This window comes from Serinus canaria, chromosome 4A (assembly GCF_022539315.1).
Source record: "Serinus canaria isolate serCan28SL12 chromosome 4A, serCan2020, whole genome shotgun sequence".
Lineage (NCBI taxonomy): Eukaryota > Metazoa > Chordata > Aves > Passeriformes > Fringillidae > Serinus > Serinus canaria.
The window spans coordinates 12753981-12771484 of record NC_066318.1 but is presented as its reverse complement, the minus strand read 5'-3'; the positions used below and the strand labels follow the sequence as shown (position 1 = coordinate 12771484).

The 17504-nt window shown below is 40.3% G+C and overlaps 1 protein-coding gene across 4 annotated transcripts in view; it reads left to right on the top strand.

Moving 5' to 3' along the window:
• Positions 1 to 17504, top strand: part of AFF2 (ALF transcription elongation factor 2) — a 324933-nt gene that overhangs the window by 217638 nt on the left and 89791 nt on the right. The window lies entirely within an intron of this gene.

The following is a 17504-nucleotide window of genomic DNA, read 5'->3' as shown; positions in this document are numbered from 1 at the left end:
TATGCCACATATTTTACGGGGGAAAAGCTATTTTGGTCATATATTAGAGAGTTTGTAATTTTTTTTACTGGTGCTGTTTTTCACATCCCTCTGCCTCTAAAGCCGAGCCAAGTGAATACCAGCAATCCTAGAAGGAAGGGAAAATTAGAACAAACACATGTTTGAAATCTCTCTGAAAATAAAGCAAGGGCCAGATTCTAATCTCCTTACTCATACCAAACATCACCGTACCCCCTGAATAGCTCCATAGATTTCTTTGGGACCATTTGTCAAGTGAAGTGCTATTTGACATGTGTGGCAATACCCAGAACTGGCTCAATCTAAACTAGCTTTTTCCATTTAAGCCCTCCAAAGCTTGCTGTCTTCAGTGGTTAGAAACACATATTTACGGTTTTTATCGCATCGAAAAGAATTCTCACACTGCTTAGAAGGGTTTTTTCAGCCCCTTTTTAGAGGAGTTGGATGATATGGAGCAGAATCCCAGCACTTTTCTAAAGCTGAGACAGAGAAAAGCTCTGCTGAAGGGGGCCTGGCAGAGTGAGCACGCTGCTTCCCACCCTGTTTGACAGGTCGTGTTTGGGCAGCTGAGACTGAGGAATTTGGGCCTTCCACTCCCCCCTGCTGGGATCACAGCTTTGCAAAGGCCCCCTCATACAACTGATGCAGCACTTGCAGACCTGTTGCACTGATGTAACACCCTGTCCCCACCACTTCAGCCTGCGGGCTACCCTGTCCCATAGCCAGTTCCCCTCCTCCTGGGAGCAGTTGTTTCACCTCAGCCTTGAATCCTCTATCTTCCTTAGTGTAAACACAGAGCGTTCTAAGAGACAGTTTTTCTGTCTCTCTTTGTTGTGTTCTGTTGCTGTGTTAATTTTATTGCCTAGATCAAAGATCCTGAACTAGTAGACATAAGTCAAGAGAAGAGCTTGACTTGACTTTATTGAGAGCAGGATCAGGCCATAAACACATCCTGGGTTTGTTCTTTTGTCTCACATAAAATAACTGCTCTGATAAAATGCACTGGCTGATGATGGCTGATCAAGGATTGCTGCTTAAAGCTCCACATGTAACCTAGCTATCTTCACATTAACCTCCTGCTTTCATTTCCTTGCTTATGTTGAATAGGAAACCGTTATTGAGCTGCAGTGTTATGTTCATTGAAGCCATTTGATTAATTGACTGTGTTTTGAACTCTTGTGACCCGAGGCTGAAATGTAGCTCAGACAAAAGTGACAGAAGCCCAGCGATGGGTTGGGAGTATAAAAGAGTGCCAGTACACTGTCCATGGGGCAGCCCACATTCATGTTTATCCTTGTAGAACTTGCTAAAAGTAAAGACAGATGTCCAGCTTATCTCATGTAGTCAATATCAATAATTAGCACGGATGCTGCTCGCTGCGAGTTGAGCCTACTCCTGCTGTCACTCTGTCTTTATGTATCCACAGGGAGAAAACCTGGAAGGCAGGCAAAAAAAAAAAAAAAAAAAAAAAAAAAAAAGTATTGCCAGAAATCCCCGTAGGCTATCTGAGAAGGAGCGGATGTGTAAAGCATTTCTTTCTGCATAAACATTTAGAAATCAAGCTCTCATAAGTCAGGGATTCACCAAATGTGGTGTGAAGAGGCAGATGAAGCCTGCCTTCTGGCATGGCAGCATTTGCTGATTGATTTGGAATGCAGAAGGACCCTTTTTATTTTTATTTTAAAATTTGAACCACATCTTAATACAAATCAGGTGAAAAATAAATTGAAAAATAGCAAGCCTGAGATTACAGATGTGCCAGCTTCATATTGTTCAGTTTAGCTGAGGTCATAGTCAAGCCCATCAAGTTCACATCGTTTAGTGTGCGGCCACTGAGGCAATATTCAAACAAAAGAAAAGCAGTCAGAATGCTGATATGCTCCCACTTTGCCAGCTGGCCTCATTCAGCTGTGCAGAGCACACTGGCTTAGCTATGTAAGGAACTTACATCAGAAAGGAATACAGGTTTTTAAAAGGATATGCTGTTCCAAACAGCCCATTCATTCTCCAGCTCTCTGACTTTAGATCAGTCATAAAGACGAAATACCTCTCCTAATATGCAGTTTGGTATTCTGAAATTTAGAATGTAAGAGCTATGCTAATGACAGTGCAATTAATTTAGATGGAGGAATTTGGTCAACAGGGGATATTTGTACTCTGCCCAGTAATTAGAGAAAGCTTGAACTTCCTAGAAAGCCTACAAGTAGAATTACTGGCATCCATTCCTCCTCCATGCTGGTGATGTTATGGTGCTGGTTCCCTGCACACAGGTATAGATTTATGTAGATTAATTTGGTATAGTACAGTGAATTGCCACTATGATATATATTTTAGAATTACTTCCTAGCACAGCCTAATGGCTGGAATCAAATAAAACATAAAAGTAGATTTATATAGATTGCTATATAAATCAGATAAAGCTTTATGTTACCTGGTATTGGTAATGGAAGCTTTTCCTGCAAATAATATAGAAGTTTTTCATGTAATATTTTCATTATTTCAGTGAGAGTAAAGCAACAAAAAAGAAGAAAAGAAATAAACAAGTCTGTCGGGCTTAGCCACCATTAAACATCATTAACTACAATTTTGCCTGACAAGTTCTCTCATCTTGTGATGGGTGAAATGGTAGAAAAGTAGACTGAACAATTGCATAAACCCAAATGAAATATGCCCTTGTATTCTAAGTGTGCACAGTTCAGTCAGTTAAAATAGAGCAATTTATTATGCTTTAGCAGCTTGAGCTTAATCTAGTTTTAAATAGATTTTTTTTTTTTTTTTTTTTTGCTTCTTGCTGAGTTTTAACTGGTTTGAGAAGACACATGATATAGTGCTACACAGTCTCTGCTCTCTCTCTAGTTTAGTTTAAATAACTTTAATAGAGTGCTGCTGATGAAAATAGCTCACAGGAAATGTAGATGAGCCTTTACACAACAGTGAATATATTTGTTTTGTTTGAAATGAGTGGATAATGGAAGAGATGAGTGCAGAGAGTGGGGAGAAAGGAGCTGGGTACAGCAGGCAGAGTGGAGTGGTCTGCAGCCACCTCCTGGGGATTTGGGGACTCTCCCTGGCAGTGGTGCCTGCCCAGGGCATCCCATTTCCAGAAGCTACTCAAGGTTAATAACTCTCAGCATTTTGGACCAGCCTATCAAATTTCTCACTGGTCAGTTTTTAATATCAAACTGCTACTGTGAACCACAGTGAACCACTTTGCCATGTTGACCACCCGTTGTCAAAATAGGTTGGAATGTTTTTCAAAATCTCCTCACATGATGTGGGCAAAGCTCTCACCTGCCTGCATTCAAAGTGTGCTCTGCTGTTCCTCCAGGCAGGGAGTGTGTGACCTTTACCAAGTGGAATATTTTGACTGTAGACATTTTGTTTGATATTACACTGTAGTTTTCCACTTATTCATTAGATCCCTCAGCCTTTGTGGGTTTTCACAGGTAATTCTGTAATTACACCAGCTGTGATAAATACTTTCTTGAAATCTTGCTTGAAGAAATGTAGCTGAGTCCCTTTGCATGTGGGAGGAAACAAGGATCTAACTCGTGTTGATTGATACAAGCAGCTCTGCCAGACCCACAGAGTTGTGTGTTTCCACCAGAGCCCTCAGGAATGGGAGAGGGCCGTGTTTGCAGGGAATTGGGGGTGTGTAAGAAGTTCAACCACCAAATGACACCAAATTCTTGGTGTAAAGGGCACTCTGGCTGGCACAAACTGCACTAACGTTGGGATGATGGATCCTTTCACCTTCAGGCTACCAGTTCAAATTCAAGGCAGATTTGTAGGGAACAAAACTCATCACACTCTCACAGCTATTCAATGTCTGTGTGAAATGAAGTTCTCCCTTGGAGTCTAATGGACATGTGTCCAAATCCAGGAGCTGTAATGCTATTTGGCACTCTTGATAGTGGTGGCATAGAGGCCAACAACTCAATGGGCATAGAGGCAGAATTTCTCCTCCCTGTCCAGAGCTGGGTTAAAGCCCAGTAGGGTGTTTGTGTTACTGCTGCACATTATATGAATGTTTTCTGGGTTGAAAAGGGACTGCAAACTTCAAAAGCATTTGTGGAGTCTTAAGGCTTCCAAAAAGCCCTAAGCTAACTTTTTTTAATTTAGAGAAAAAAATAAAAAATTGCCAACAATGTTTGTTGAGCTGAAGCTTTGAGGTGTCTTGAATAAAAAAGGAGGGAGAAAAATGATTTAATTAAAAATCAGAGAATACTAGGAAAATCAGTAGAGAGAGACTGTGTGTACTATTCCTTCTCATGAGTGACTGCTTAAACAGACCAGATTCTCTGGTCTTTAAAATGCTTTTTCCTAGAAGAAATCTGCTGTTTCCTTGAAAATTAAAAAAAAAACCAAAACAAAAGCCAGCACCCCCCAGCTGAGTGCCTGCAGCAGCTCCATGACCATGAGTATGTATTGTGATCAGAGACCATATATTGCTAAAACTCCTTGATGGAATGAGTTTTAATTTGGTTTACAGAAAGCTTTAGGGGATATGGCTCTCTACAAATTAGACCACAGGAGCTATAAAATGAAGGATGTCGTCTCTAATTAGAAACAGTGGAGCAGTCTGGTGTTCTTCCTAGCTGCAGCCTCGTGGGTACTCTCTCACAAGTGAACTCTGGGCAATAGATTCCTCTCCAGTAACTATTATCTGTCTTTCCACTGGAGTTTATCTGTTATCTGTTTTTCTGTCTCCATTTCTGCACACACCTTTCCACATAGTTGTGGTAATTTCTTCTCACAGTTTTGAATGGCTGCTGCAAAACAGAAGTTCATATCTTGTTCAGTGATTAGTCACCACTATCAAAGTGACTTACTTATTTTAAACACCAGGAAATGATTCTCAGACTCAGGTGAATGTAGAAGTCAGTTTAGTGGGTTCCTTTTGCAGCATGCAGCTCTACCAACTTTGTTTTCTCATGCCTCTTCTGATGAAGTTAAATGAGAGTTAAAGAAAGGCATAAGATAGACTGAAATAAATTATGCTTTATGGTAATCAAATTCAATTTCCTAGACATTTTTTAGGAAGAGAGCATTCATCAAACTGGGAACCAAGATTTTGGACAAGAAAATAATGTTACTTAACTGGCTAGGAAAAAAAATGGTGCCTGGAAATCTAATAGTGGGATGTCTACAGCTTGTCAGTTATGCCAAATGATAAAACCAGATTTAAGCCTAAATGCAAAAGGGCATTAGGCGTAAATGCATAACAGTTAAAAATCAGCTAAATTGTATTTCCACAGCACATATGAAAGGAAAGCTGAGTGTGGAGCTGAGCTGGGAAGTATTCAGAGGCTGTTCTAAGGCAGTTATAACTTGACTTTTTTAGTCATCAGTAAGGGAGGACATCCAGGCTATTAATTCATCAACATCTTTTCATGTAAACTTACATGGAGCAAAACCAACGCCTAGTCCAATGAAAGCTTTAATTTACTTGTGGCATATTGTTTCCACTAGGAGCTCTTGTAGATCAATCTGAGAACAATTACTAGGTGAATAAAGGGGGGGGGGGGAAGTCAAGTATTAGTCTGGAATATAAGTAAAAAATGGAAATGTAGAATTAGTCAAAATATTTATTTTGCTGCCCGGCATGGGGTATTGCCGAAGGAAAGGGCTGTATTTTTAAGTGTGATTGCTGTTTAGATTTTGCCAGAATATGTAACTGAACATGTCTCATGACCGTCTTATTTTCATGTAGTATTTCATCCTCCAGCTTTGCAGGGGAACTTTATGCCAAGAGAACTCACTGGAGACTGAGTGACAGATCAGGCTGTTGTCCCACATTCCCTTTCTACTAAATCACAGTTTTCTTTAGATGGAAGGTGGCTATTGTGAAGCTGTCAAACTGAGGAAAGTTAAATGGGCTGAAGTGAAGGCTCCTGCTAACAATAGCAGCTATCTCTGTCAAATGAAAGCTCAGCAGACAGTTACAAGGCAATTCGGCACTGATGGGTGGTCGATTAAAAACAACAAAAGGCAAGATGAATGAAAGGGGAAAATCCCTATTACTTTGTGGTAGGAGCAAGGGGAAAACCAAAAATAAAATAAAAAGCCCACCTCACCCAACCCCGTAGCAATTGGAACAGACTTGTAGTTAGCATGACCTTCATCATCTCAGATATGGCACAATAAAACTGACAAGATTATTTTCTCTTCAAGCAGTGCTGAGGTATTTTCATTGGCAAAAATCTGGAAAAGTAAAATAAATGCAGAGTTCAAGGCAGTTGAAAAATTCTTGAATCTGATAACAGCTGGAACATAGTGCCACCAGGAAAAATAGCTTGGTTTTGTGCTAAAAAATTATGACTTGATCATTTTTCTTTACGATGTCATTTCTGAGATTTTGAAGGTTACCCTGTAGACAACCAGAAGAGGATTAGAGAAATATTATCTTTGAGCTCAAGGGAGCACCAATTTAAATTGGATTTGAGATACAACTTTTGCATTACCTTAGGAGATGAAAGGTGGTGTTGTGCCCTGGTAGTTACCCAGCTGCCTAACCATATGTATCAACTGGATTAGTCTGTAGATTAGCAGCTCCTGCACCAGGTGCAAGGTGTATTGTGCAATTTCCTCTTGGTGGGACTCATCCTTTTTCAATTGAAGTAACATCAAAACTCAGCCAACGTGGAGAGGGCTTTGCAGCTTGCAAGTTAGGCATAAGGTGGATGTACACACTTGTTCCTCTGAAGATAATGGTCACTAAGATTTAGACTTGTTATGGCAGCTGTGTGGAGTAAAATGAGAAAGTACAAAAGAATATTCTTGGGGAAGAAGGGTGTTTTATGTCCTTATAACTGTTCTGATAGAAAAATCAAGTTTTGAAATTTGGTAGGAGGCGAGCACCTAGACTCACTTGGAACCTATGAAATTCCCATTTATTTTCTCACAATTTAAATGTTAGGATAAAAAGGCCAGGAAAAACAAATAGCCAACACTGGACCAGGGTTCAAAGAAACTCTGAAAAAAGATTGTAATGAAGAATTTGGGGAGACATAGGTGCTTCATGAGCATAATGAACCAGTTTTTCATTCCAGCTGTGTTAGGAAAAATTGTTCATTACCAGCAAATTGTTCCATTGAACAACCTTCTCTGACAAAATGTAGAACTAGATGTACCACGGACCAGATCAAGTCTGACAATTTTAGCATATTATTGTTCTATTATTTGTCTTTGTAAAGTCATGATGTCATTAGACTTTATCAATTAAATTAAGTTTAGTCTGCGTCATCCTTAAGTTTTGCCCTTTGAAGAAAACACTGAGTATCCATTTATCAATTTCATGTACTAATTTTCTTGTTTATTTGTCTGATAATAATGTTGAGGTACTTAAGTCAGGGACAAAGAAACCTAGTGCCAGACATTATATAAATGGTCAAAAAGAAAGGCAAAAAAAATGGTAGTCTGGAATTTCCTTTTTTAGAATGTTTTTAGCACTGAGGACCATATTTTGAGGTTTTTTCCAGTGGTAACATGTATTTCATCTCATAATTAATTTTGTATGAAAATAATACCAACCTGCCTCTCAGAGAATCAACCACAATGCTCCTCAAAGACTTTGTGGTAGAGGAAGACAAGAGTGATCTCAAGATGAATTTGGGAGAGAGATGTTAAAGCAGAGAGGACAAGGGACAGTGGGCACAAACTGAAACAGAGAAAGTTCCATCTGAATAGGAGGAGAAACTTCTTTAGTGTGAAGGTGGCTGAGCCCTGGAACAGCCTGCCCAGAGAGGTTGTGGAGTCTCCCTGATGGAGATATTCAGAACCTGCCTGGATGTGATCCTGTGCAGCCTGCTCTGGGAGACCCTGCTTTGGCAGGGTGTTGAACTGGGTGATCTCCAGAGGCACCTCCCCACCCCAGCCATTCTGTGGTTCTGTAAATTGGACATAAACAGTGACTGTGAGTATCCCTAATGCAGCCATTTAAACCAACCATTATGTTCCTTTCTTGGTTCTTCACAGCTTCATTCTTCCAACTCTGTAGAGGGCTCTGCGAGCACAAATTAGCAGAGAGCTCAGAAGTAACCTAGTCCTGAGGACTTTAAAGATTGGAGGGTGTGTGTACACAGGGTGTGTGTGGCTGTAGGGAAATGCTGGCTTCTCCAGAGTTACACCATTTGCAGTGATTCTAAAAAAAAAAAAAGCTCAGTTTTCAGGATGAAGAATGGTGTAACCATGTGGCAGAATTTATAGGGTAAGCAAACTTTCAGTAAGAGCTAACTGTATCAGAAAACTTGTGTAACATGCACAGAAGGCACTGTTAAATTATTTCAGTGCCATAATTCAAAATGCTGAGGAAAATTCTCCTGTATTATAGCCAGAGCAAGATTGGATCTCTAGCCAAGTACATCAACGTAAATGTTCAGCTGTCTGGGGAAATACAAGTCTTACACTGTTACTTAGGGGAAAATGTGCACAGACATGGTGGAGCCCCTTATGAAACAATCCTCATTCTGTTAAACAATAGGATCAAATTTTCAATCAGGTTATCTAGCATATTGCATTCTTCAAGCTTGCCAAGCAAAGAGAACTATCAGCATGAAGATGGATATATTTTTACAGAATTAATGATGTATGAAATCTAGAAGTGGAAACATACATTTTCATTTTATCCTCTAATTTTTCTTTTTACATTATAAGTGAAAGGAAATGCTTGGAAGTATTTGCAGTTATTCAAATCTGTTTATCTTAGAGTGATTATCAGAGCAAACAGTGTCAGGCATTGTGTTTGGATCTGAGCCTGAAAAATAGTGCTTGCAGGAGCAAGGATTATTTGCATGAGTCAGTGTTTTCAGCACTGTGCTTGGTACTTGATTTCTCTCATGCATATGCAGTGCCTTATAAATCATCCAGATTCAGAAATCATTTAAGTATTTTTTTCAGTTATCCAATCTATTTATATTAGTTTCAGTCTTGCTTGGTTTTATCCCCTATATTTATGTTAGTTTTAGTACTGCTTGGATTCATCTGTTTATACATTTTTAGACTGATCAACAGAATGTTCTTTTAGGGATAGAAGTGAACAGTCTTACTGAAGATTCATTTCTCTATGAAAGTCTGTATCAGACCTGTGGGATGGCTGTGGATTCTTGAGGTAGGATTTTGCAGGTACAAAGTGTCTTTAAGAACTGATCACAAATTAGGGCAGTGAAAATGAAGCTCATCTTCCCCGAGATCCCTTTATCTTTGCTTTCTGTGGGGATTTTATCCTGTTGATCATCCCTGAACTACCCTGTGCACCAGGCATGGTCCAGAAGTATTTTTTGTAGAGGTGTAGTGCCTTTGCAGCCTGGAAAGTGCTGCTCAGCTCTCCCATGCACACACAAGCCCCTGGTACTTGCTCATCATCCCTGTGGCCAACCCCTGTCTTTATTCACCATGCACCATCAGCAGGCCAGTACAGAGGACTCAGATTCCTGCTTGGAATGCTGCTCTGCTAATGCACACCCCTGAAAATCTGTAAGTCAGGCACTAAGCTTACAGAATTCTTTAAAAACCTAAAGTGACAAATTTTTCTTTCCTCCACATGCACAAAGACTGTTTCAGAAGCTAAAGCTCCCATTCTCCATAGCACATCATGAAAGCCATGTCACAGCTCACTGGGTTGCCTTTTCAGTATCTTCATCTGGGAGACCTCCTTCAACCACTCTTTATCAAACATCTTGAGTCTTCCTTCTGAACAAGTAAAGAATTCCTTTACAGTTTTATTAAGTTGTTGTTCATTTGCACAGAAATGAGGAAGCCAGACCCACCTACAGGGTAATATGCACTCTAGAACATTGGATAGATGAGCCAGTCCTGTGTGATTTCGTTCCTTGTTGAACAAATTTCTTTAATATATTTACTGTTATGATTTTTTAAAGTCACCTTTGCAAGTTGTGGTAGAATTATCAATCATTGTTTAACTGTGTGCTAAGTTCCTATAGCCTTTGTGTGTAAATATGCCAACTGAAGGCTTGTTTACTAGAGAAAATACTGGTGCTCTGGCTAGGAGACAGTTTTAATCAAATATGGTTGAAGTAAGCAGGTGTTTTTCATGTGGAATGTATTGGAAATGAGTATGTATCACAGAAATGGTTCTTGGACTATATATTGCTCTTGATAAATAGCAGAACCCAAAATTATATCAGCCATTGCAGTTTATCAAAGGGAAAACAGTAAAAGCTTTGTGCACACTGTCAGAATTGAACACACTAAAAAAGGTGGGTACTCATTTTTATTCTTCACAAATTGTAAGAATGCACAATTTATACTGGCATTTTTAGAAACTATTGGTCACTCCCTGTGTTTTTCCTGGACCCATACTTTTCTTTGTTCTTGTCTCTCCTTTCTCTCTTTTTTCCCTCTCTTTTTGCTTCAATGATACATCATTCTCTGGACTTGTCAAACAGAGATGTGTGTTGTACTGGAGAGTCACTGGGCAGTGAGGGAGACTCAAGGTGAAGGAGATTGCACTTTTCTAAGGCAGAAGGAAAACCCAGTGGTATGAGTGTTATTAAGGCAAAAATACCAACAACTCACCAGCTCAAAACAGAAGGATACTGCTTTCTGCAATTTTTTTGCAACTTTCTATTACGCTGTTAAAATATTTTGACCCAGCTCTGATTCCATTCTGTTGGAAGCATTGTTTGCAAGCAGAATTGAAGCTCAATAGAGAGTGAAGTTACTGGATATACCAGAGTATAATTTGTGCTAAATATGCCAATTCCCATAAAATTTGGCAGCAGGTTTCTCCCTCCTCCCAAAGTTGTTGTCCCAGCTTTAATGAAACACAAAATGCCTGTCAACAGAGCAGTTGTTAAAATGCACTTAGGTAGCAACTTAATATCTTAGATGCCTTGAAGAGCTTTTTATACATAGACATTAATGGATGGCTGAATAAAGAAATTTTTCAACTGAAAGAATTAATTTTACTTAATCCTTTTGAAATTAAGAGATGATACGGAGAGATGAGTAATGAAGTGCACTCTCTAATTGTGAGGTACCTAATAGAAAACCACAGGGGTTACTTCTCTCTCACCATCTGTAATTACACTAATTACTGATATGGTGCCAGGAACACTAAGGTAAGGCTGCATGTGACAACACAGGATGGAGTGTGTCCTAGCAAGCCATTGTTCTCCATCAGTGGCCAGGAGGAGGCTGACCATGTCAGCAGGATAATGAGTGCCTTTCCTGTGCCAGGGAAGGGAACAGGCACCTCTGTTGCTCACAGGGTGTTTCGCAGTGAAAACACAAATCTTGACTTTGGTCCTTTCTGAGGGGAGGTGATTTAAGGCCACAGGCTGAGGAGTTGATCTATACCTTAAGCAATGAGCCCTATTGAGGCCACTGAATCTGCTGAAATGGGCAGAAGTTACTTCTGTGAGGAACAGTTTGCAAGACTGACTTCATCATTGACAAAAATGTAATGAAAGAAAATGGTGGATGAGGAGAAGGGAAAATTAATAAATTATATTTAAGTATGTATAAAATTGCTGGACAAATGGTCCTGACTGTTAAGGTAAATGGTGCTTGTAAATTCCATTTAATCTTCTGAGATTTTCTTTTACCATAACTCTTACAGTATCTCAGAGGAAATAATGTAAGGATGACTTGCACATTTCAGAAAAAGAATGAATATAAGGTTTCAAGATTTATTGATGGGATGTTTTAAAACAAAAGATCTTCTTTTTTCCTTTGGAATTACTCTACCGTTTATTTTCATTTCCTGAGTTTTTTGTTCACTGTATTATGAACTTCTCTGGGGAAATCTATTGTTAGATGTTTTCACACACATAGGCCCCCTTCTTCCCCCTTGATAAATGATAAAACTGTGCTCCAGTGTGTGCAACACATTCTTGAAATACATCTGAATTCCATTATACAGTTTGTCATTTGCATGATACCTTTTGAGTTACCACTCTTGGAGAAGCCTTATATACTACAGAGAAATGCACTAGGAAAATGAAAAACAAGTTGGGTATGAAGTCCATGGGGTAAACCAGCAGAGATTGTGTTGAACTGATAGCCTTATTTCCATGCAGGTTCAGGGGTGGAAAAGGTGCATCTCAGTGCTAGTCACTATTTGCATGGACCGTGTTCCCTCTGCAGGAATATTGCTGCAAACAGGAGTGACCAGGCCTTCATAACTCAGGCTGCAGTGTGCTGCCTTTTTCACCCCAAAGACATTTATTAGACTCCTGCCTGTTCTGGATTAAGTCTTTCTAAGTTTCACAAGTTTAAAACTTGCTATAACAGTCTAAGCTCTCTCTTTAATATCAAATGGAATAACTACTCGTCGCACAGAAGTCTTAGAAATGTAGAAATCTTAGAAATGAATTCCCAGATATTCCCCAATGTTTTACTGGAGACAAACCTGACAAGAAAAGAATGGCATGTCTGTCTGCTTAACACCACTGCCTGTCCTCCTTCCTGTGCAGGATCAACACTTGTGTTTGCTGGGATGTGACTCAGATGGGATATGCATTTTGTACAGATTTGGTTTGACATGAGTGAGTTAATTTTCTGGGCAGCTCAGGATTAGGGAATTGCCCAGTATTCCCTTGGCTGTCTGCTTGCAACACCCTCTTCCCTTTCCTCCATCCCTTTCATTCCCACAAGGTTTTTTTCACATTGGAGTGAGCCCCAGTGCAGTGGTGAACTGATCCCAGAGCAAATTAGACATGCAGAACCTTATCCAATCCATGCTGCCTTTTAAGCACCTCCTTCTTTAGGAAGCTTTATCACCAAACATGTTGCTATAAACACAGCAGATTCCCGTACCAGCTCTCCACAACCAGAGCAGGAAGAAATGCAGCATTCCCAGAAGTCTACCAGCAATCAGGACCTTATTCATTTGTTAAAAGCATTTAAATACATTATACATTAAACAAAAAAGAAAAAAGGATGCAGTTAAAATCTTCCTTTAAGCTGTTCAGAGACTTCTGTAAAAGTAGCTGAAATGGAGTAATACTGTGGCAGTGCTTTTCCAGGGAGTGAATTATCTCACGTCTCCAAATCATCACCTGTTTGTTGAGAGGATCCCAGATCAGCAGGTCTGGTATGCACAAAACATCCACTGAACTCAAAAGTCAGGATGGGCTGCAAGTCCCATTTCAGTGTTCATGTTTTTACTATTTCTAGTGTGACTTTTACAGAACCCATCCTAATAAAGCCCTTGTTCAGCCATTTGTCTAGCTAAGTTTGTAATGTAGGAACAATCTGCTTTGGGAGCAAATTCATCCCTGAAGGAAGTGGGTATTGTAGTCAGTCAATGAGATTGCCCCTGCTTACACCACAGATAAATGTGTTGCTTTGTCCCAACATTTCTGCTTTGCAATAATTTCACATTCCAAATTACAAACCTCTGAAAATTGCAGATTATAATAAATGTGCTGACACAACTTCAACTGTTATAGTAAATGGCATTGCTCTAATAATGAAATAAAAAATCCTACTTAATCCTATTCTTTCCCTAAAGTAGTGTTTTGCATTAGCTATGGATGAAAAGACAAACAAGTACATGTATATTCAATAATAATGTCAGCTGGGTCAGAGAAGAATAGGAAATAAAATGAATTCATAACACCCCTGGAGGTAGCTTTCTGATACAAGCAGTTTCTCTTTGATTTGCCCTCATTGGCAGCATTCATTGTAATTTTAACATAGCCTCCAAATTGGCCTTTATTAATAGCTGTCCTGATCTTAATAACAAATACACTCTTAATCTCCAGTCTGGGTGCTTCTGAGGTGAACAATTACACAGAGCAGAATAGATCACATGGGTATTTAGAGGGACCTCTCACTCAAGAGTGCCTAATTTCACCTTCAGACCATCCAGACAGTGTTTTGGAGAGCTGTAGATACAGAGCTCTTCTGTCTCAAGGCTTTGAAGCTAAAATACCTTTCTAGATATGATAGTGAAATAGTCACCTTGAATTAAGGTTGCTGGCAATCTTAAAAAGTCCTTATTGAGCTTTGAGTGCAATCAGATGGTACTTGCTTATAAATGAGAGTTAATGGAAACATTAAACAGTACAAGCTACTGTGACCCATGTCTTCAGAATATTAAGCACATTTTAAAATTGTGGAACACCATCTATTCCTTTGTGTTCTGTAAAATATTACTTTTTCTAACCAATATTCTCTGGGAGCAAGTTATTTGAAATGTTCAGCATTCTGCATTTGCATGTACTGTGTATCTCAAATTTATTTCCTCACTTCTCTGGCTACCAAATATTTCTGGTTGATACTGTACTCAGTTTCTCTTTAATTTTTCCATCTGCCAGAGGAGTGTGATACATTTTAGAAACTGGTTGGTGTAGTTGTTTAAGCTTTGAGTTTTGGAATTGAATGGGATGACATATTCTTCATTTAGCAGAACGGGCTAAGAAGAATTACATACCCCAAGAGATAAGCTTGGAACTGCTAAAGAAATGCCAAAATCCAATTTTTTTCCTCTCTCTAGTTGTCTAAACATCTATTAGTCTCTTGAAGGGAACTCATAAATCCTGCAAATTTAGTTTCTCTGAAACCAACTCTAACAGTTGTCCTTCCTACTAATCATGTTTTATATCAATTTTATATTTTTCAATATTCAATAAACATGTCTTGTGCTTACTGTAGTTGTTAGAAAGTATCTGCAGTATAGGCTGTATGAGGACAGTTATTAATCAGACATTTCAGATGGCTGTAGGGTTAGTTTAGTAAGTGTATCCATTTATCTTTTTCATGTTTTCTTCTTTGTTCTTTCCATTTATCCAATATGGAATTTCTTTTGTCCTTTTTGGTTTGTTTCTACTGGGGTACGTCAAAAAGGAATTTAACACATAAAAAATTAAAAAAACCCCAAACAAATAAACAAAAAACCCTAAACCCAAACCACCCAATAGCTGAAAGAAAGAAAACATACCACCCTTTGGGTTTCATTCATGAAAAGATCTTTGCATTATATCCACTTAAATCTGCATTAAAAAATAACAATAGAATGCATTATCTAGCAGTGATTCTTTAGAGCAGTGGATAATTTACACATTAAAGTGAAATGTAGGTTTAAAAGCAGGAGTGTAGGATTGAATTAGAGTTAAGAGTCAGAATGATATAGTCCTGTATGAAAATGGTCTGGGTTTCCTGGGGGTATTGTCCTTCTGATGTAATGAGACTTGCAGATAACAATCAGGGACTGTGGATAGATCAAGGCACAGCGATACATTGAGAATGGCACAGCAAGTAATGGCTCTGGGGAAACAAATGAATGTGTCTGCTAGATAAACAGCATTAAAAGTTTCTGTTCATCGCCAAAGTCCAGGCCTCTAAAGATTAATAATCCCTGAAAAATTGAGTGTTGGGTTTGAATGGCAAGGCTTTGGTAGCAGGGGAGTGCAGGGGTGGCTTCTGGGGGAAGCTGCCAGAAGCTTCCCCCACTTCCAGCAGAGCCAATGCCAACCTCCAGGATGGACCATGGACCTGCCACCAGCCAGGCTGAGCCCAGCACTGACAGGGGCAGTGCCTCGGGCACAACAGATTGTACAAAGGGAAAAAACTGCTGTGCAACAGCAGCTGGAAGAGAGGAGTGGGAGTCTGTGAGAGGAGCAGCCCTGCAGACAGGCAGGTCAGTGCAGAAGGAGGAGCAGGAGGTGCCCCAGGGGCTGGAGCAGAGGTTCCCCTGCAGCCCCTGGTGCTGCCATGGAGAGCCAGCTGTGCCCTGCAGCACAGGGGGGTCCTGGCAGCAGGGATGTGCCCAAAGGAGGCTGTGACCCCATGGGAAAGCTGTGCTCGTGTCCTGCTAGAGAGAGAAGCTCACACTGGAGCAGGGATGTGCCCAAATGAGGCTGTGATCCCATGGGAAGGCTGTGCTGGTGCCCTGCTAGAGAGAAAAGCCCACACTGGAGCAGGTTTGCTGCCAGGACTTGTGACCCCAGGGGTACCCACACTGGAGCCCCTGTGCCTGGAAGATGTACCCACAGTGGGGATGCGCTCTGGAACGGTTCCTGAAGAGCTGCAAGCTGTAGGAAGGCTAAATTGAAGAAGTTCATGAGGAGCTGGTTCCTGCAGGAGGGACCCCATGCTGGAAGAAGAGGGGAAGCACAGGAGGAGTCCTTCCCCTGAGGAGAAAGAACCTGCAGAGACAATGTGCAGTGAACTAGCCCTAATCCCCAGGGGGAGGCAGAGAAAATTGTTAGTGAAATCCAGGCCAGGAAAGAAGGGAAGGGTGGAGGAAAGGTGTTTTATCATTTGGTTTTATTTCTCATTGTTCTGCTCTGATTCCATTGGCAATACTTTGAATTGATTTCCCCAAATCAAGTCTGCTTTGCCCATGACAGTAATTGCTGAGTGATCTCTCCCTGTCCTTTTCTCAACCCACAAGCCTGCTCTTACATTTTCTCTCTCTTGTCCGGATGAAGAGAGGAGAGATAGAGCAGCTTTGGTGGGCACCTGGCATCCAGACAAGGTCAACCCCTCACAAATACTAACTTTTAGAAGATTTTTTTTAAATCCATGCTGCAGTTGTACTTTTATGGGTTCACATATTCCAGGGAGGCACTGGCCATTTATCAGGATGCTAATGACTGGTGTCCAGGTACTTTGTAACCACTGGGTTGCCCGACAACAGAGGTCACTGGAAGACAGATGACTCACAAACCAGTTTAAAGATCTCCTTCACTTTTTCTTTTTGAGGGCACCATCAGGGCTTCAAATATTCTAAAATTTCCACATTGAGATTATTGTCCCCTCTTTAAAATTCCATGTGTCAGGAGGCTTCCATGATTTACTGGTAGTCTTCAAACAAAAAATCCCCTTCCTAACAGACATCCATTGATTGCTGGAGTTATTTAAAGGCTAACAATAAAAAATCATAGACTTCAGGCCCCATCAAGGCAAAAAGGCAACAATAATTGCAATTTGCAAGCCTCCTGCTGTGGGTAAAGGAGCTGGGGCTGGCAGAAAGGAAGATCTGAGACTTTAATGGCTGCTGCAGAAGGTCAGGGGAGATGTGCCAGTTCATTCATAAGTCACCCCAGGATAAAACAATTTGTCAAGGTGAAAAGATGGGTGTGAGGTAAAAGTGTGCCCAGATGACTGTCAGCTCAGATAAAAGCATGAATATATGGGAAGCTATACGGGAGCTTATTTGGTGACTGCTCATCTCTCTGGGTAGAGAGATCCCCAAATGAGAGACCTGTTCTGTCTCTGTAGCACCAAATAACATGGTTTCTTACCCCATGTATTTTCCTGTACCCAAGTCTTGGATTGAAAGAAGTCATATGAGTGTTAATACAGTAATTTGCAATTCAACTCTTCTGCCAAAGGGATGGAAGGAAGCATAGGGACAGCCACATCTTCTAGAAGCTTCCTTCCCCTTAACCAAGGGCAGGGCACAGGCCTGTGAGATTAACCTGTAATAAAATATAAATAAATAAAAAAAATGGGAGTATGAACTGGCAGGTTCCCAGCTTGGAAAATGTTTGTCTGCCTTTGGACACTAACAA